At 47.2% G+C, this 19,205-nt stretch overlaps 1 protein-coding gene across 6 annotated transcripts in view; it reads right to left on the minus strand.

Moving 5' to 3' along the window:
- Positions 1–19,205, minus strand: part of Rph3al (rabphilin 3A-like (without C2 domains)) — a 151,531-nt gene that overhangs the window by 101,210 nt on the left and 31,116 nt on the right. The window contains exon 1 of one of the 6 annotated variants that reach the window (XM_013503517.1): positions 11,652–11,715. The exons of 3 other annotated variants lie outside the window; for them this stretch is intronic. The gene's annotated coding sequence lies outside the window, so the exon portion shown is untranslated. Of the gene's footprint in view, positions 1–10,506; positions 10,529–11,232; positions 11,370–11,651; positions 11,716–19,205 lie in introns of those variants that run through there. 2 more of the 6 variants (XM_013503518.1, XM_013503519.1) reach the window with 2 other exon arrangements.

The following is a 19,205-nucleotide window of genomic DNA, read 5'->3' on the forward strand; positions in this document are numbered from 1 at the left end:
ACAGATTAACTGCAAATTAACCCTGATTAAAAAAAAACAAACAAACAGATGGTCCATTTGTGAAAACACTGCATGAGACAGGGAGGGGGAGAGGAGGAGGAGGAGCGGGAAGGGGGAAAAGGAGAAAGCGAATGTGGCTGAACACTGAGAATTACTAGAATCTAGGTGAAAGGAGGACGGGGGCCTTTTCTGTAATGGCTGAAGACTTTCATAACAAAAACTTTCATAATGAGCTCTCAATGGCTAAAACTGGAAGGATCTGAAGAATAATATAAAGTACAATCAGATTGGATTATAACCCATAAAAGATAATAAATATCTAGTCTTTATGATATGTGAATTAGTGAATAAATACAGGAGAGGAAAGGAGAAGAGCTTTCTCTTACAGAAAAGTTCCAATTAATAAATGAAGACGGGACGGAGGAATCAGAAAAATCACCACCAAAATACCAAGTAGGAACTGTCATGGGCAAGATGCACTGAGGGATGCTGACCGCAGTCGGCCAGAGTTGGAGAAGCAGCAGGATATTTGCAGAATCTCAAAGTGTTGCCCTCCACCACCACTGATTAATTGCAAAGTAAAGATACAGGAAGAGAGACCCAACATAGCTTTGGTGGGACTCTTGTCAAAAATGCATCAAACCAGCCTAATCACAAGAAAACATCAAACTCAAATGGACGGATGTTCTACAGAGCACTGGCCAGTTCTCTTTTTTGGTTGGGGGTACGCGTTTCCCGGTACTGGGAATCGAACTTACGACTTTGCGCTTGCCAGGCAAGCACTGTGCCGCTGAGCTAAATCCCTAGCCACTAGCCAGTTCTCTTAAACAATGTGAAGCTCGTGAAAATCAGAAAAACCAGGGGTTGTGCTAACAGGAGTCGCTGAATGACGGCTACAGGAATTCTCTGGCACATTCCTCAAGTTTCTGCAAGTCTAAAATTATGTCAACTGTAATCCCAGCACTCGGGAGGCTGAGGCAGGAGGATTGTTGCGAGTTTGAGACCAGCCTGGGCTACAAATTGCGCTCAAGGCCAGCCTGAACTGCATAGCGAGACCCTGTCTCAAAAAGGAAAAAAAATTATGTCAAGTTTTAATCTAAAAACCCTAAAAACTTTCATGATTAAAAAAGCAACTTCACACTAAAGATCTACGTTTTTCAGAACTGCCTATAACCACAGGCCATGGGGTCCTTGGGCTGGTGCCTGAGGGGGTCAGCCCTTCCCTGCACAAAGCCCCCGGGACAGAGGGGGAAAGGGAGTGCTGAGAGCCACTGGGTCTCTCCCCCGCCCTGTGGATCTGTGCTGCAGGAGCAGGATTGCACTGAGGCAGTCGGGAGAGTGTGGGAACCGTGAGCCAGGTCTTTGCTTATCTCTGAAAGGAGAAAGGGAAACCGAAGACGAGAATCTAGAATTTCACAGGTGGTCAGAGGTAGCCTTCTCTCTGTCAAGCAATTTATGTGACTTTCATTGTTTGAAACTACGTCTCTGTAATATTTGTATATCTTAAGATAGCACAGATTGTAACACTGGATGACATGGGGGGGTTGCTGCTGAGGATTGAACCAGGACCTCACACATGCTAAGCACACGTTCTATCACTGAGCTGCACCCATCAACCAGGTTTTGTTTCTTTGTTTTGTTTTTTCATTAACCAGGTTAATGAAGATCACCTTTGCCCCACGAATACTTGTAGTATATATATATTTTTCAGTACCGGGAATTGAACCTAGGGCTGCTTAATCCTAGTCCTTTTAAAATTTTTTTCATTTTCAGCTGCATATATAGAGTTACACTCAGTTCTGTAGAGGTCATTAATTATTCTCCTAGGGTTTGTTTTTGTTTTTGTTATTTGGTGATACTATGATTTGAACTAAGGGCCTTTGCACTGAACTATATCCCAGCTCTTTAAAATTTTTTTTAATTTTGAGACAAGTTCTCACTATATTGCTAAGTTACTCAGGCTGGCTTCTACCTTGTGATCCTGCCTCAGCCTCCCAGAGTGCTGGGATTACAGGCCTATGTTACCATATCCAGTTTCCTAGAGAATTTATAAGCTTACTCGTTGGCCCACAAACACAGCTGGACTCGAGGACAGGGACATGCAGTAAAAATGCTAACAACAGAAACGAAGTGGAAGGCACACAGGTGTTCACTGTAAAATCCTTTCAACTTCTCTGTACATTTTTCATTTGGTACCGGGAATCGAACTCAGGACCTTGTGCTTTCCAGGCAGGCGCTTGTAATGCTAGGCTATATCTCTGGCTCTGTACATTTTTAAAATAGTAAATGATTATAAAACTGCAAATGGGTATTTGGAGCATTCAACCCACAGAACCAGATTCACACCCTCAGTGGGAGAAATCAGCAAGCTCAGGAGGTCCCATCTGCCTGTTCCTCCTCCCCCAAGTGGCAGCAGGTGACAAACTGGGTGAGGGCACCCAAGGAAGGAGAAGCCAGCGGACTCCTCTGTCCTGGAGCAGGCCTGGGGCCTGTGGACACGGTCTCTACACACTTTCACCGCTTCAGGTTCAAACCAAATCAGAGAACTGGCAGCAGCTGCTGTGATTATGAGTTCCACACAGATTTGACAATGGATGCCCGGGCTGAGTGTGGAGGCTCCAACCCAGACGCATATGCCAGTGGCTCTGCCAAGAGGCTCATGAATTCATTTCTTTCCAAGGTAATAAAGGGCACTGGTCACAAGTCTAGGGTTCACACTATGGCTCTGAATTATGAGCTGAGCGACCTTGGGCGACTTCCTTCGTGTCTCTAAAAGCTTGCACGGCCTCACCTGTAGAATAGCTGGCTGCCTGCTAGGGCTGTTGGGAAGAAGAAATGATGAGATCTGTGATTCTGAGTCAGGGTGATCTTGTCCTCCAAAAGAAGTCTGGAAGTGTCTGCAGACACTGAGAGGGTGCTACTGATTGCTACCCAGTGGGTGGGGGTCAGGGATGCTGCTAAACATCCCCAACGCAGAGAACAGCCCCCATGACAGAACTGTCCAGGCTAACTTGGGAGCTCGGAGGTGGGGAGACCCTCATTTCAACGGTACAAGTCCTATAACAGGGTGCACTCTCAGCACAAGGCTGCCGTCCCTGTCACTATCATCACATCACTATGACTTCATCACCGTCACTGCCAGGATTATCGCTGTCATTGTCACCACTGTCACTGTTGTCTGTATTAATGGCCTTGGGATCCAGGTACTCAGAAGAGCACAGTAGGGGGCATAAACACTGCACCGTGAAACTGAACCAGCAACTCATTTCTTTGGGTTTGGGAAGCCCTCTTCCAAAATGCACAGTCAACCGCTCAGCTCCTTTGAAGGATGGAAGCAGCTGGAGGCGGGAGGAGGGCAAGGAGGTGGCAATGAAGCACGGTGGGATACGGTCTCAGCCACCTGTAACCCTGAATGCCTGTGGTTCTAAGTATTTGAGATGAATGAATTCACTTGAATCACTGAACAACGCAGGTCAGTCCACCACCGAGCTCCTGCTTCCCTGGCAGGGGGCAGTGCTTTTGCAGAACTGGCCCTTCACCAGGGCAGTCTCGCTGCCTGACCATAGCAGGGAGAACCTCGGAAGGTGCAGCTCTGTCTCCCAGCTGTAACCTGGGCACTCCAGGCCCTTCCCTTTGGTATTGTGGGAAATGCCCAGGAGGGTTTGCTGCTGGGCACGGCAGAGGGTTGGTGACCAGAAGGTATACGTCAGAGGAAGCAGCCTGTGGGGAGGTATCACAGCCAGAATGTTCAAAGCCACCACCGAGCGGACTCTGTCTCCTTGGTCACCTTCCAGCCTCTCTGACTTCTCACCACCATCAGCTAGAGCTCCCTCTACCTGGAGGATCATTTCCAGAGAGGCTAAAATGGGGAGGAGCTGGGGTGTTCACATTTGCTGGGAGGAACAAAAGCAGCAGGTCTGGAGACACATGGGTGGGAGAAGCGACCAAGGAGATCTAAGTGGCTGACGGCAGAAGTGAGAGGGGCTAGGAGCAGGGCCTCTGAGGCTGAGAAGGGTGCCTGCTGGAGCATGGCTGGCTCCTCCTTGCACACATATACCCCAACTTTGCACTGTAAGGACAGAGGGGATTCTGGGGAACCCGGGCTGTCAAAGACTGAGACATAAGGGAAACACACTGCAGGGGAAGTACAAACGTATGCCCTGTTGATTATCAGAAGAACCATCACTTACTAAACACTTATTATCTGCCAAGCTTAGTGCCAAATGCTTTATGGTATCATTTCCTGTATATTTCAAAGCAACCCTAGGAGACAGACTTTTACATCCTTATTTGACAGCTAAGCAAACAGAGGCTCAGAGAAGTGAACAGCTTGCTGAAGTCACACAGTTGGTAAGGCCCCAGAATTTGAATTCCACCCTCTTTTAACCTCAGGAGCATCTGAATGCTTCACTGCTTCACAGTAATACTGCAGTTCTTCGCTGATCAGAGTGACAGGTGTTTGGGGCCTTTTCCCAGCCCAGTCATCTCACACACACACACAATCTCCCCCGCCCATCCTGTCAGAGAAATCGGTAACAAAGAATAAGATTCTAAGTGGAGAAATAAAACTCTTTTCAAAAATAAGGAGATACAGAACCCAGCTAAAAGTGAGCAGAAGATGGGAGCATGGGCTGGGGTGTGGCTCAGTGGAAGAGGACTTGCTTAGCTTATGGGAGGCCCTGGTTTCACCAGCACTAAAAAAAACAGGTGAAAAGATCTGAACAGACAGTTTCACAAAGAAGTGAATGACAAGCATATAAAAAGATGCTCAACATCATGTAATTAGAGAACTACAAATCAAAACAAGATACTACTTACTACACAGCTCTCAGAATGGCCAAACTCCCCAAAACACTGATAAAACCAAATGCTGGTGAGGATGTGGAGCAACCGGAATGTTCCTTCACTGCAAAAAGGCACAGTCACTTTGAAAAGCCACTTCTTACAAAATTAAAGAGTAGCCATCTGCAAGGGATACAGTCCTAGATCTGCAATGATTTCTGAAATCATAGATACTACTGAGCTCTATATCTGCTGGTTTTTCTTATACATATGAACCTACGATAGGCTCAGTAAGAGATTACCAACCATAATTACCAATAAAATAGAACAATTATAATGATACACAGTAAAATGTGTGAATATGGTCTCTCTCATCCTGTCTGTCTGTCTCTCACTTGCTCTCTCTCTCTCTCAATATCTTAATTCCTCATTGTATCACCGTTATATATTTGGACCATGGTTGACTACGGATACCTGCAAATTCGAAAGGGAAACCGTGGGTAGGGGCAGACTATCACAGCTTCACAATATGATCCAGCAATTGCTCTCTAGGTATTTATCTGAACAAATTGAAGTTACATCCACACAAGAATTTGCATACTAAGGTCTGTAAGAGTTTTATTCATAATTGTGAAAACCTGAAAACAACTGAGATATCCCTCATATGCCGTATCCCTAAGGCGAGATATAATCAGCGGTAAGGACAGGCTTGCAATGCTGTTACATGAGGCTGAGGACACGTGGCCTGCCGTGATGACCGCCTCTCCTCTACTCTGACCGAGAAGTCGTTTGTCTTTACTGAACAAGAAAGAGAAGGTGGAACCTGTTTCATCCCATTAGCCCACTTTGAAGACAAGGTGTCATGGGACAACTGGAACATTCGACCTTGCTGCTGATTTCATCTATATCTCATTGAACCAACAACAAAGTAACCAACATTTAATTTAGTGTACATAAAAGCAACAGCAAAATAAATAAACCTACTGTGGAAAATAAACAGTGCATTGCAGGTCACAGAAAGCCTGCTTCCTTTACTCATTTGAGGAATCAAAAGTGGTGAAAATAAAGATATTAGTTTAACCACATATAAGCTCTTTTATGCAAAAACCTAGATGATCAGCTATGTTAACTGTAAGTGATAAGATGTTTTCAGCATTTTTTGGTTCACAATACAACATCCCAGGGATAAGGATGTTGCTCAGTGGTAAAGTGCTTGGTGTGAGGTCCTGGGTTTAATCCTGGGGCGGCAGGGGGAGGAGAAAGAAGAGGAGAGGTGAGGAGAGAGGAGAAGAGAGAAAGAAAGGGAAGAAGGGAGGGAGGGAATGAGGGAAGAAAGGAGAAAGGAAAGATCAACTAACCAAACAAAAAACCAAAACACTCCAGCTGTCACACCTCAGTGACAGGAGTCACCGATGAGGAGATAATATGCTATTTTTCACAACCCTTAGGCTGTAACTACTTGTTAGATCCTTCTTGCATATATCTCTGTCTTCCTGAGAAACCACTTTGAAGATACCACCATGTATTACAGCAGCCACTGATATTTTCCTACTAATCTGTCCATAACTCTGTAATGTTTGTACTGTTCCTATCCTATTTCATAAATGGATGTATGTTTATTATTATGTGTTTCCTACAACAACCATTGAGAATAGTTGATGATTATTCAACTGGTCACTCATGTATAGCTCTGTTTTCTTTAGAGACCACTTTGAATATACCAAAGTATAGTACAACAACTATTGATAATCTCCTACCCCTTTTGTCTGTGACTCACTATTATTTGTCTATTTGTTTTCCTGAGAAACTATCTCGCAGATAACAATATGTAAAACAATAACCATTGATAATTTCCTACCACTTTTTCTATAATTTGGTAAGTCCCCCCTATTATTATGTTATCCTTCTTTTACTCTTTAAAATTAAAAAAAAAAACCCAAAACACAATCATCCATGGTACTCCAGCTACTAACAACAGTTTTAATTTTCCTCACCACCTAGAAGAAGCACAATATAATACAGCAAGAACAGAATTCATCTGATACATGGGCTTCGCATCATTTTAACCCCCCTCCAAATATTTCCAGACATCTCCACAATGTTTCATGTGAGCCCTTAGACACGGACGACCAGCTACCTCACCACAGCTACTAGATGCCTGTCATTTCTCCCTTCTCTTTCAGGGCCACACGTGCTCAGTCGCTGCCCCCCATCACCATCCCTGAATACCTCTTGCAGTCACCTGGGATCCTGAAGTCCAAAAACTTCTTTTTATTGACTTAAACTTCGGAAAAATACAGAACACCTTAGAGAGTAGTTGTGAGGTGGCTTTCCTCATTTAATCTGTAGCCCTTTCTCTAAGGTCAGTTGCTCGTTTATGGAGCTAGACTACTACTTGTGAGGAGCAGGTATCACCTCATGTGAACACTCACATTTCTTCCGTGAGAACTAAAGGCTGTTACTGGATCAAATTTTATGTGCTGGGTGGGACTGGGGTTGTGGCTCAGTGGCAGAGCGCTTGCCTTCCATGTGGGAGGCCCTGTGTTCAATCCCCAGCATCTCAAAATATGTGTGTGTGCTTACATCTTGCTTTAGGTAAGTTCTTTCCTAGGCAAGCTTGTCAATAAATCCCGCACACAGCATTACAAGGCAAGCCCCACAATTTCACTGGACGGGCACATATTGTTATGTGCCACAGTAATGACTTAATTAAGCTTAATGTTTAATTTATAAAACTCATAAATGTCTTATTCTGTCAGCAAACAGGAGGCTCAGAACCAATATAAAATACCAGCCTATGAAGCTTTGGTGATATATTTTATAATTTATGAGCTCATTCTCCGCACCTCCCCGCCTCCCCGCCCAAAAGAGCTAGCAAGCCACAAAAATACACAGAGGAATCTTAACGTCTATTGATAAGTGAAAGCAGCCAGTCTGAAAGGGCTATATGCTGCACGAGCCCAACCATGTGACAGTCTGAAAAAGGCAAAACTATGGAGACAGTAAGGAGATCAGAGATTTGCAGGGAGAGGGAAGGATAAATAAGTGGAGTGCAGGAGATTTTTAGATCAATGAAACTATTGCCCCAACAATATTACAACTATAGAAACATGTCTTTCCACATCTGTTGAAACTCTCAAAACCTGTAACACCAAGAGTGAACCCTAAGGTAAACTATGGGTTCTAGCTCACACGAATGCATCAACACCAGCTCATCGATTGTATCAAACATACTGCATACTGTCAAGCGGTACAGCGGGAACCTGGGGAGCTGAGGTCTGCAGGCACTTTCTGAGTTTCACTTAATTTTTTTCTATAAACCTAAACCTACTCAAAAACATTTTAAAATGCTACCAAGTGCAATGAAAAATATTTCTTAATTTTTAAACATTCTTCTCTACAGGGAAAAAAGAAACTGTGATTTTCAGCCATGGGAAAGAATCCTGCCCTGCCGTGGACATTACATCCGGACCGGTCCCGCCCTTCAGAATGCTTTTGTGTCAATGAATGCGCAGCTCATCGTGCTGGACCAGGAATGTGCATGGTGTCTGCACCTTGATTTCTCTATTGTCCCCTTGGTCCCTGCCATGTGGCCTTTGCTGGCGACACAGTCTAGTGCGGAAGGCAGAAAGGTCAATAATATCAACTCTCAATTCTTTTTCTTCATTGCATGTATCACAATTTGAATCTGCACATTTCTTTCTTTGTTAACTTATTAATCTCTGTAAGGTCCCTGGGAGACAGGTCACCTCTACTCTGTTTTCCAAATACCCCGTGCATTTTGCACAGTGCTTGGGATGAATCCTGAATGGACCAGGCAATGGCACTGATAAATGCTGGGGCCGCACACAGAACACAGAGCCCACAGCTCCGAATCCGTGCTGAGGCAGTCTTTCCGTGGCAGTCCCGGAGGGCTCCAAAGAGCAGGACTCTGGTCGAGGGTGACACAGAAGAAGTCGAGACCTGCCAGACAAAGGTCAGGAAAAAAGACTGCCCTCGCAGAAGTCCCCAAAGAAGAGACCTCCTACCAGTCTGTGTTCTCCAAACTTCAGAAAATAAGGCTAGTTAGGCAGGGTGAGGCAGGAAGGAAACCTGCCAGGGCAGTTCAGCCCTGCCTGGAAGTCAAGCTCCTGGTACCAACTTTTGGCAGAGCTGGGACAGACACACACACACACGCACGCACATGCAGAGGGAGCTGTAAAAACAGCCAAGTGTACATCGATCCTCAAGTTTCCCTGCAGTGGGACTGATGAGAAGGTAAATAAAGCAGACCTTTCTCCCTGGCTGTGCATGGATCCTCTGACATCCACATTAGGGGGGTGACCAGAAACAGCCAGCCTAATGGTGAAATATCTCCAAGGTCTAATATCCACAGTCCACCCCACTAGATGTTAATTATCTTAACGATCATAATCTCCCACCCTAGGTGACACCCTCCCAGAAACGTCTTCCAGTAAAATTGATATTCAGGACAGTGCAAACTCCCAGTTTTTGTCATGCTGGTAGCAGCAGCTGCTTATAGAACTCCTTACCTACAGCATAACTCAGGTCACCCTGCCCCAAGAAAACGTGGGTATGGTCAGCACTCCTATTTTGCAGATGTGCCTAGCACACCCCAGCCGCACATCCACACAGAGGAACACAGACAGATAGGGGGTGCTATCGGGATTGAACTCAAGGCCTCATGAAGCTAGAGGAGCACTCCTCCACTGAGTAAGGTCCCCAGTCCTTTTATTATTATTTTTAAAGACAGGATCTCACTAAGTTGCCCAGGTTGGCCTTGAACTCAAAAATCCTCCTGCCTCAGCCTCTCAAATAGCTAGTATTACAGGGGTAAGCCACCACGCCCAGCTCCAAGCTATTGTGTCCACAGTCTGGCTACTACTTCAACACACTGTATAAATTCAGAATCAGACTCTGTAGCTAATCTGCCGTATTACAGGGGACTAGTGGAACCTCCCCACTCTCTATTCCTGCTCTGCACGTTACACACAGTAACATCATCACCGACAGCCTTGTCCAGGGAACCCAGGAGAATGGAGTAAAAGTCCCAAACAGCATCTGGCAAATGGTAGGCCTTCAAAGGAAAAAAAAAAAAAAAGAAAAAGAAATATACCCCAACCGGGTATCTAAAGTCTTGGTGAAATTCTCCAAATTAGAAGAAAGAAAAGCGAAAGGGGAAAAAATGACCCAGATGACTGTAGGCCCTGCGGATGAATGAAGTCCTGGCCTGGGGCAGTCAGCCAAGCCTGCTAGGTGAATCACAAGCAGGAAACTGCACACTTCCTGCTCCGGCAAGCACTCTGGCCCAGGGGAGCTTCCTTCAGCCAACCCTACCCACTTCCTCCAGAACATTCCGTGCTAGGCCAGGAGACACCAGGGACAGGTCACCGGCCGTTCCTCCTCTCTCCTCCCAACCCATCCAGGAGAAGCGGGCCCCTCCCTTCCCAGGCCTCAATCCACAACCTCTGACCCAAACCCCTGCACAGAGTCCACCGCCCCCACGCAGGCACACCAAGGCTTGGCTCAGCCCCCTCACACCTGCCCTTCTCCAATACCTCTGAGCTGCACGCCAGAGCCAGCGGGAGATGGGCTGTGTGGCAGTAGCCCCAGTTTGACCTCTTAATAATCTTCTTTACTTAGGCCCCCGATTGATCATCCTGCCTCAGTGCTGGTACCTATCATAAATAAGGACAGCCAAGAACCATTTCGCTCCTGAAGTACCTTCAATGGCTCCGACTGTCTCTTGAATTAAATTCAGCATCCATCTCCTGAGATTGATGGTCTGCTATAATATAATTCAAGCCCACTCTGCAGTCCGTGTCTGACTCATCTGTTACAACCAAAGTGGATTACGCCATGATTTGCACTTGTATTTCTGGACCTGTACGTCCGGAGTTACCCTCTATCTCCACTTAGCTGGGTCCTATTCCTCCACCCACCTGAGCCCTTTTCTTATCTCATCTCTGACTTCTAGCATACCGCTCCCAAACCTCCGGCATTCACTTGTCACCTGCCATGCCTCATGAGGCTCCCGTGTTGTATTAAATATTTTCGTTTACATCAATTCACTTTTACTTAAAAAAAATTATTTTCGAAAGAAACTTACTTGTATCCCTACCACAAACCATACTATTTGCCATAAATAAAAAGCAACTGAAAAAACAAGTTATGCTCCAATCTGCATGAAAATAATCATTAAAATGCCTTAAATCATTAAAATCTTAAATATCTCATCTGCACACCACTTAACATCCTCGAGCATGGTAACAGATGTTACCTTGTCTATTTATTTTTCCCTCCTTGGTGGCCCTTGAGGTTTTCGGCCTTGTCTCATGGTTATCTAGGGACTTGTCACAGTCGTGTCCTGGTTGATCCAAAAGTGGGGGATGGGCACAGATCCTGCCGCCCCTGCCCATCCTACACACAGTGGCAACAGAAAATATTCACCTGACACCACTGTCCAATTTGCTCGGTGATGGCCCCCGTTCTCCACCTGGCCCCAGGCCCACCTGCTGTTCAACTTTCCATCAAAATGCACACACTGTCCAGCCAGCACCCCAAATACACGCCTGTCCACCGGGATACTGTGAAGCACAGTGCAGAAAGAGTTTCAGATGGCCTGAGGAGACACATGGTAGGCTCCTGGCTCAATTCCAACCCCAGCCTCTTCCAGACTGGGGCTGCCAGGAAAAGCCAGTCCACTTGCGTGGCAACCATTAACCAAACACTCCCAGCACAGAGGTACATCTTTCCCTGGGGGTGAGCGAAGTCCTCGAAAACCTCCTGCAGGAACTAGGACCCTGGCTCCTACAATCACAAAGGTATCCCCCTGGACCCTCAGAGCCCTGACACCCAGGAACACCTACCAGGAAGCCAGGGGCCCAAAGGCTGGTGGGGCAGGCCGAGCCCACACAGGAGGAGGGGCCTCCCTCCCACGCCCGTAGTCAGGGGCACCCAGGAGCTCCAGGTGCACATGTGAATCACTGGGATTTAAGTCAACAGACATCAGCCACCACAAAGGCCCAGCTAGAGCCAAACCAAGGCCTGGACTCTTCCTGATGGGTGGAAGCCTGGCCAAGGCCACCAAATCTCAGGGACACAGGCTTACCACTGAACAGACACAGCGCATTTCCTAGCAGGAGAGGCCGTCTTGGGCAATGTTTACATCCTTTTCGGTATTTTTTTCCAGGCTGGACACTTTCACGAATGTCAAGAATTTTCTGTTAGAAATGGCACTTTGAAAAGGTCTCCAAAATACTGATCACAGACTCTGATAGTACACAGGACATCAGCATCTCAAAATTTCCCAAAGCCTCCACTGTCAACGGTGGGGCTCTCTCTGATGAAACGGCCTCCAAAGGAACCTTGTGGAGCACAGGGGTAATGAAACGAGGCCATCTGAGGACCGCTCACATCCTGACGTCCGCCCGCAGTGAGAAGGAAGATGACAAGGCTCTGCCTGTTGACCTTTTCATAGTACAAACAAGCTAGCAAGGGAAGAAAATGTTTTGGTGATAAGAAAAACACAACACTGGCAACCTGATCCCCACAGGGAATAAGAATAGGTGTTACTGAGAGGGACAGATGGACATAATCACCTAGAGGTTCTCAAACTGGACACCAAGACCCCTGGGGATATCAGATACCTCTGCAGGGCTACTGAGACAGAAGAGAAGAGGGGAGAATAAGCAGAGACTGTTCCAACCCAACCATGAGCAACTTGGCTTTTGTCTGCTTTAGATGTAGGGCCTCTGGGTAAGATTTCATTTGGAAAAAAAAAAAGAATTCTGCAGTTAAAAATGTTGAGAAGTAGCAAGGCATGGTGGCACACACCTGTAATCCCAGCACTCTGAGGGAGGCTGAGGCAGGAGGACTGCAAGTATGAGCAACTTAGCAAGACCCTGTCTCAAAATTAAAACTTAAAAGTGGTCCATGATGTAGCTCAGTATGAAGGTTTTGGGTTCAATTCCCGGTACTGACAGTACTCACGTACACACGCACACACACAGTTGAGATGTATACTGGGAGAAGGGGTAGCTCAGTGTGACAGCACTTGCCTATCATGTACAAGGTCCTGGGTTCAATCCTAGCACTGAAAAAAAAACCTTAAGAAGTACTGTCTGTGCTACCAGGCACATCGAGGGGAGACAGTATAGAACTTGTCTCTGCAGGACACAACTGCCACATACCCAGATGTGGAGGACACACCCAGTCCTCTGGGCTGTGCATGCTCTAAGTTCAGAAGCAATGCAGGAGAGGAACCTCCTTTGCCAGGGTCCAGCTTGGCCACTTTGTCCTTCCCCCCGCAGGACCACAGGCTGGATGGACCAGTTCAGAAATTACAGGTGACAGAGGAAGTGACTGAGCCTTGAGCCAACTCAGGCACTGGGAAGAGATGTGTGGACAGTGCAGGGACAGTACAGACATCAGAGCCAGACTGGGGGATCCAGAGACCAGTGGTCAAGTGGTATCAGAGACCAGCATGACCTTGGTCACCTTGGGTCAAGCACAGTGGTAAAGGGTGGTCTCCATGCGCTCACAGCAGCTTGTGGCATGGAAAGGGGCCTCCATTAGAAGCAGCAGGATGGGTCTGACATGAAGGTATGAAGAGCCTGAGCGTGCACTTCACACAAGAGCCACAGAAACGCCACCCCACCGCTACACGGATGGCAGCCTCAATGCTGCGCCTCCAGGGTGCACTGTGCGCTGGTGCTGGGAGGACATGCTAGCTCTGCTCCCCTCCATCCTGGACATCCATCTTGCCTGCCCGGCATTCCTTTGAGAATGATTCTTCCTCTGGGCCACAAGGACAGAGAAACTGGCCCCTAATTTCTCTTCCTCAAGGGTAAATGTGATTGGAGCTAGCAATTAGAATATCCCCACTCCCTGGGCAGTGCCTGGCTCAGGCTGGGCATATGACACAGGCTCAGCCACCCATGTCTTCCCTGGGCTCTTTCCCTAGAGATACAGCCTTTGTTTGTGAACAATGTTAGTTTGGGATGGCCAAGAGACAGGCGGTCAGAGATGAAGTGCAGGGTCGCTAAGAGATGGAGATACACAATCTCAGTGACACTGCCAATGGTGGGACCCGCCCATGCCTGCACCACTGTTTTAGTTCCCAAAGTGCCTGACCCACACATTCATTCCCCTTCTTGCTTAAGCTAGTTCAAGCTGGGTTCTTGTCCTTTGCAATCAAGATCCCTGAGGGAGTCAGCTACCCTGGAGTGGAAGAGTGAGAATTACACACACATCCTAAATTGGCTGGGCCAGGCACCTTAATGAACAGAATGTGAGCTTTGTGTGCTTGTTGCTAACTGTCTTAGGAGGCCTGCACCGGCAGCCCAGGGTGTCTGCCCTCCAAGCCCTCGTGTTCATTACTCCCCCGCCACACCTATGCAGTTCCTTTACTGTGGGCTTTTCCCACGGCTCCTGGATGGAATGGCAGCCTCTTCTGTCACCATGTGTGGCCTGCTCCCTTGGCACTTACCTATTTGTTCACACACACGCCCCATGGACAACTGAAGCCTTCCCAGGTCATCCCAGATCCTGGTCCATGCCCCAGGCTCTACATTCTGGCTCTGTCATCCACGTCGGACCATCTCTGGTCTTCCATATTAAGGCACCCAGTGTGCACATGGGAAGGAAGCCTGATGTGTAGATGTGAGAGCCCTCGGACACGTGCGGACGCGCGCCCTTCGGCATCTGTCAATCCAACCTCACCCAGTGCCGAGGAGTCGCAAGCAACACGGTCCATCGCCATTACATCTCCTCACTCTCTGGGGCTGAACAGGAATGGGGATGCCAGGCGGCTTAATGAGCCCACGGGTAAGATACGCAGGAAAGAACAAAAAGGGGTAAAGGGAGTGACTCGTATGTAACATACAGTAATCTGATAACTGATATAAGTTGGAAAGTTTAAAGTCCAAAGCTACATGACTGAAAATACTTTGAAAAGCTCAAGAGAAGGGAAATGAGGAAAATAAACCTATAACTGCAAAATAAAAGCATTTTAAAAAAAACATGCTCAAGATAAAAATGTTACCAGTGTGACAAACACATTTTATTTGCAACTTCAGAACTGTGCTAGCAGCTAACCTAACTGCAAGAAGCCCCTCTGGAGAGCTGGGCCAGGCCAGCGTGGCTCGGGCTGGTGTGAGGTCCGGGGGCCAGGGCTGCTGGACGGTGGTCACCCAAGGGCATGACAGCCGAGACGTAAATGTGTATCACAAACAGAGTAATTTCTAAAAGCAAAAAGGATTTATTTATTTATTTATTTTTTTGGTTTTTTGGTTTTTCTCCGGTACCGGGAACCGAACTCACAACCTTGCGCTTGCCAGGCAGGCGCTTTGCTGCTGAGCTAAATCCCCAGCCCTGCAAAAAGGTTTTAAATAAAACATCTCAACTGTAAAAAAAAAAAAAAAAAAAAAGTAAATGCAGTGCAGTCCGTAAAAGGCTGTTTGTGCTCCCCAGGTATGGCTCCACCACTCCCAGACCACACTCTGGCCTACCTGGTTTCCCCATCGCTTCCCGCTGCCTCTGCCGGCCTGAGGACCCTCTCGGCAGCCCTGGCTCCACACAAATACTCCTGCCGGCCCTACTGCCCGCTGAGTCCATCGGCAAATCTCCAACAGCTGGCTCACCCCGCTTCTCCTGTTGTGACCACACTTCCTGCCATTGCCCTAAAAGCACCCAACATGGGTCTGGCTCTTCTCTAAAGCTCCCTCTGCCTTTGCTCTTGCTGCTCTCAGGGCCCCAGACGTCCTTCCCCTATCTCACACTCAGGAACCAGCAAAGAGTGCTACACTATAAAGCTTTCCCTGATGGTCCCCTCCTTCTGGAAGGTGCTTCTCCCTCCCCTAAAATTCCCTATCAACCTGTCCCTCTCTTCCAGCACTGAGCATTTTGCCACACTGTATTTACTTCTATCTCTTACTAGACAGAGTGTGCACAAGTAGCTGGGTATGGTAGTGCACACCTGTCATCCCAGCACCCTGGGAGGCTGAGCCAAGAGGACTGAAAGTTTGAGCCCAGCCCAGGCAACTTAGCAAGCCTATCTCAAAAGAAAAAATGAAAAGGGCTGGGGATGTACCTCAGTGCAAAGGCTCTGGGTTGAAAAAAAAAAAAATGTACATGTGTTTCTCATCTTTATACCCTCTCTATTCTTCATTCAGTCTACAAATATTAATTTAGCATCTACTATGTACCAGATGCTTGGTGAGAACTGGGAAGACAATAGTAAACAAGACAGGCATCATTCTTGCCATCTTGAAACTCACATGTTGGAGAAAGGGAAAAAAACACTAAACGAACATAAATACATGTCAGGACAAGCCATGGTCAGGACTATGTAGAAAGATGTGGGGTAATGTCAACACATGAGAGCAGATACAGATGGAAGAGCCTATGCAGGTGTCCCAGAGGAAGTGACATTAAACTGGTCCCACAGCAGTGAGCACAGTGAATCAGGCACACATTCTAGGCTCGTAATCACTGTCTGATAAGTCACCGTAGAACAGATGAGCAACTAACCAGTAAGAAGTCCCTAGTGTGTACCCTGTGTCCTCCAGATACATCTTCCCACCTCTTGTCACCCTGCTGGGTCACTCCAGTTGGCACCGAGGGGAGTTTTACAGCAAACACATCCCAGCAGACAACACAATGTGACCACTTGCAAAAGTGCTTGTTGTGACTAAGGTGGCTGTCCACTCAGAATCCCTCCAGGCACTGCCGTCGCCCCTCATAACACAGGAAAAGTGGGTTTTGCCTTGCATGTAGATGGTAAACCACTGACAACACCAGCCCAGAACACTGCTTAGAAGGCCTTCTAAGCTCTGTGCTTGATTAGTGATGTCTACCATGGGAGTGGACTAGAGCAGTGGCCCACATTCCGTGCACTTCCCTCACCCACAGATGACCACCCAGGCAAGAAATTTCCTTCAGATCCAACGGCCTGGAAGAACACCGGGTGCCTGGCATCTCTTTCCTTATGGACCATATGAACCATGTCACTAATATTTTTCCTGCCTTGACCATTCACTGGCTTTGAGCTAAAAGTCTGGTCCAAATAGAGTAAACTGCATATAGCTCTGTGGTCTGAGTATGTATTATAACTCCTCCTCTGGCTTGGATCTAGATAACCTATTTTTTCCTGGTCTTATTTTTAATGGGTTTCTATTTAATTACATACACTTATGTACATATATACATGTACAGTATTAATAGACCTATATGTAATATAATATACATGTACACACACATATAAATGTAAAGTATCTACATATAGATCTGGTATATAGTGTCTACTTTACCTTTTCATTATAAATACATTTATATTTCTTTTTTTGTGATACTGGGAATTGAACCCAGAACCTTCTCACTGACCTATATTCCCATCCCTTTTTCTAATTTTTTATTTTGATACAGGATCTGGCCAAGTTGCTACACTCCCAGGTTGGACTTGAATTCGCGATCCTCCTCCCTCACTCTCCTAGAGTGCTGGGATTACAGGCGTGCACCACAATGGCTGATTTATACTTCCTCTATGTACAAAATATAAAGAGAAACATATACTCTCATAGGCAGCCTCAGTTTCTTTATGGAACATGATGGAGGAGTAAACAGATAGATGGACAGATAACAGATGAGAAAAACAAAGAAGAGTAAGCCATAGTCTTAGCCTGAAAGAATCATAATACAGTTGCACTCTGTGATGAAAAGAATATGGAATTAGAGATCAGACGCCAGGCTTTTAATCTGAGCTCTTACCAGCACTGTGACTGAAGAGAAAAACCACACACACACACACACACACACACACACACACACACAGAGCCAACCTGAGGTTTTATCAACTATTAAATGCCTATAATACAATCTGCCTACTTCTTTCACTCCATGGAAGCAAATTAAATGCAGAGGTTGGTGGCTGTGCTAGTCAGCGCCACCTCCATGCACACCACTGGCAATTAGTATTAGAAGCAGCGTTCTAGGCAACAGCATTCGGCCATAAATAATAAGACGCCAAACCGCATGGCCTCCTCATAAATGCTGCAGGAATTCAAAGAGAAAAGAGCTGTCAGAATCCACATCTGCATTCAGAGTGTCCTTGTCCCCCCTCTGATGTCTGAGAGCAGCGGCTGACTGAAGAACTTCGATTCTTTGCTTCTCCCAGCAAGCCAGAAAGCTCCAGCCAAGATCTTCACACTGCCTAGGACTACAGACGCTGCCCCAGGGCGAAGGGTCTGGGCCCCCAGCAGCCCCTGGCAGCGTCCTGACCGCAGCGTCTTGACCACAGCGTCCCCCCACAAAAGGTGCCACAGCACGCAGCCTCTGAGGACCAGTTGAAAGAGGGTGGATGAACCAGGGCTGGAAACAGCAGGGCTGTGTGGGCAGCTGACTCTCACACATGCCCCTTGCTGGACTTCACAGACATCTCCTGTCCCCTCTCGTCCCCAGTCACAGGCTCATTTATTCCACCATCACCAGGGCTCCAGGCACCTGAATCAAGGCCACTGAACTTCAAACAGCAGGTGAAAATGAGATGATGTTAACTGGGGTCTTTTTCAACAAGTTTTCCAAGAGGGCATGGGCCAGGCCTTTCTTTTCTGGGGAAACAGAACTCGTGAAGGCAGTGAGACTATTTCTAAATTCTGGAATGCTCCCTGCTCAGTCAAGGGCTGAAAGAGACCGCAAAGGAGAGGGATGACAGTCTGATGGCTGTTTGCAAACCAACTCAAGTGACAAGATAGGCTTTGTGTTGTTACCTATAGTTAATCCCTAAGGGCAGACTGATAGGAGGGTGGGGAGGGGACTGAAAATAGGGTAACTTGGCATCCTGCCAGCCTGTGGCTAGCGAGCCCACCTAGTATGGCTCCAGAAGCCCCAGGTTGACACTGACCAGCCCCCTTGGCTCCAGTAGAGTCCAGGGCTGCACAAGGCCAAGTTTACAAATCGAGGTTCCTCCCTTACACACCTGGGAAATTCAGGACGCGGCTCAGTGGAACAGTGTGTCCCTAATATGTGTGAGACTCTGGGTTCAACTTCCAACACTGGAACAAACAGGGGGATTCAGGGAAATGGGCTGAGACATGTTCAATAGCTCTCTGGAACAGTAAGATGCACACGTATTAGCTGACGGAGGAACTTTTTCCCCAGTAGTCATGTCCAGTTCAAAGAAACAGAAAGGCAGGGAGCCACGGGCGGGGAGCGCCGGTCTTCCGGCTGGCTAGCTTCCTGCCTCGTAGGCCCCCGGACGGAGAGCCCCCAGCGCATGGGGAGCCATGCGGCAGCAAGCGCTGTTGCATGCCAGCCCTTAGGCTGGCCGCCGCCGCTCAATTGAGATCTATCATGACACAGAGAAACAGTGACACAATTGGCCCACCATGCACCGACTGCAGTTGCCCACCCACGGATGTGTGTGA

The sequence above is a fragment of the Chinchilla lanigera genome, unplaced genomic scaffold, assembly GCF_000276665.1.
Source record: "Chinchilla lanigera isolate Chin_1 unplaced genomic scaffold, ChiLan1.0 scaffold00080, whole genome shotgun sequence".
NCBI lineage: Eukaryota > Metazoa > Chordata > Mammalia > Rodentia > Chinchillidae > Chinchilla > Chinchilla lanigera.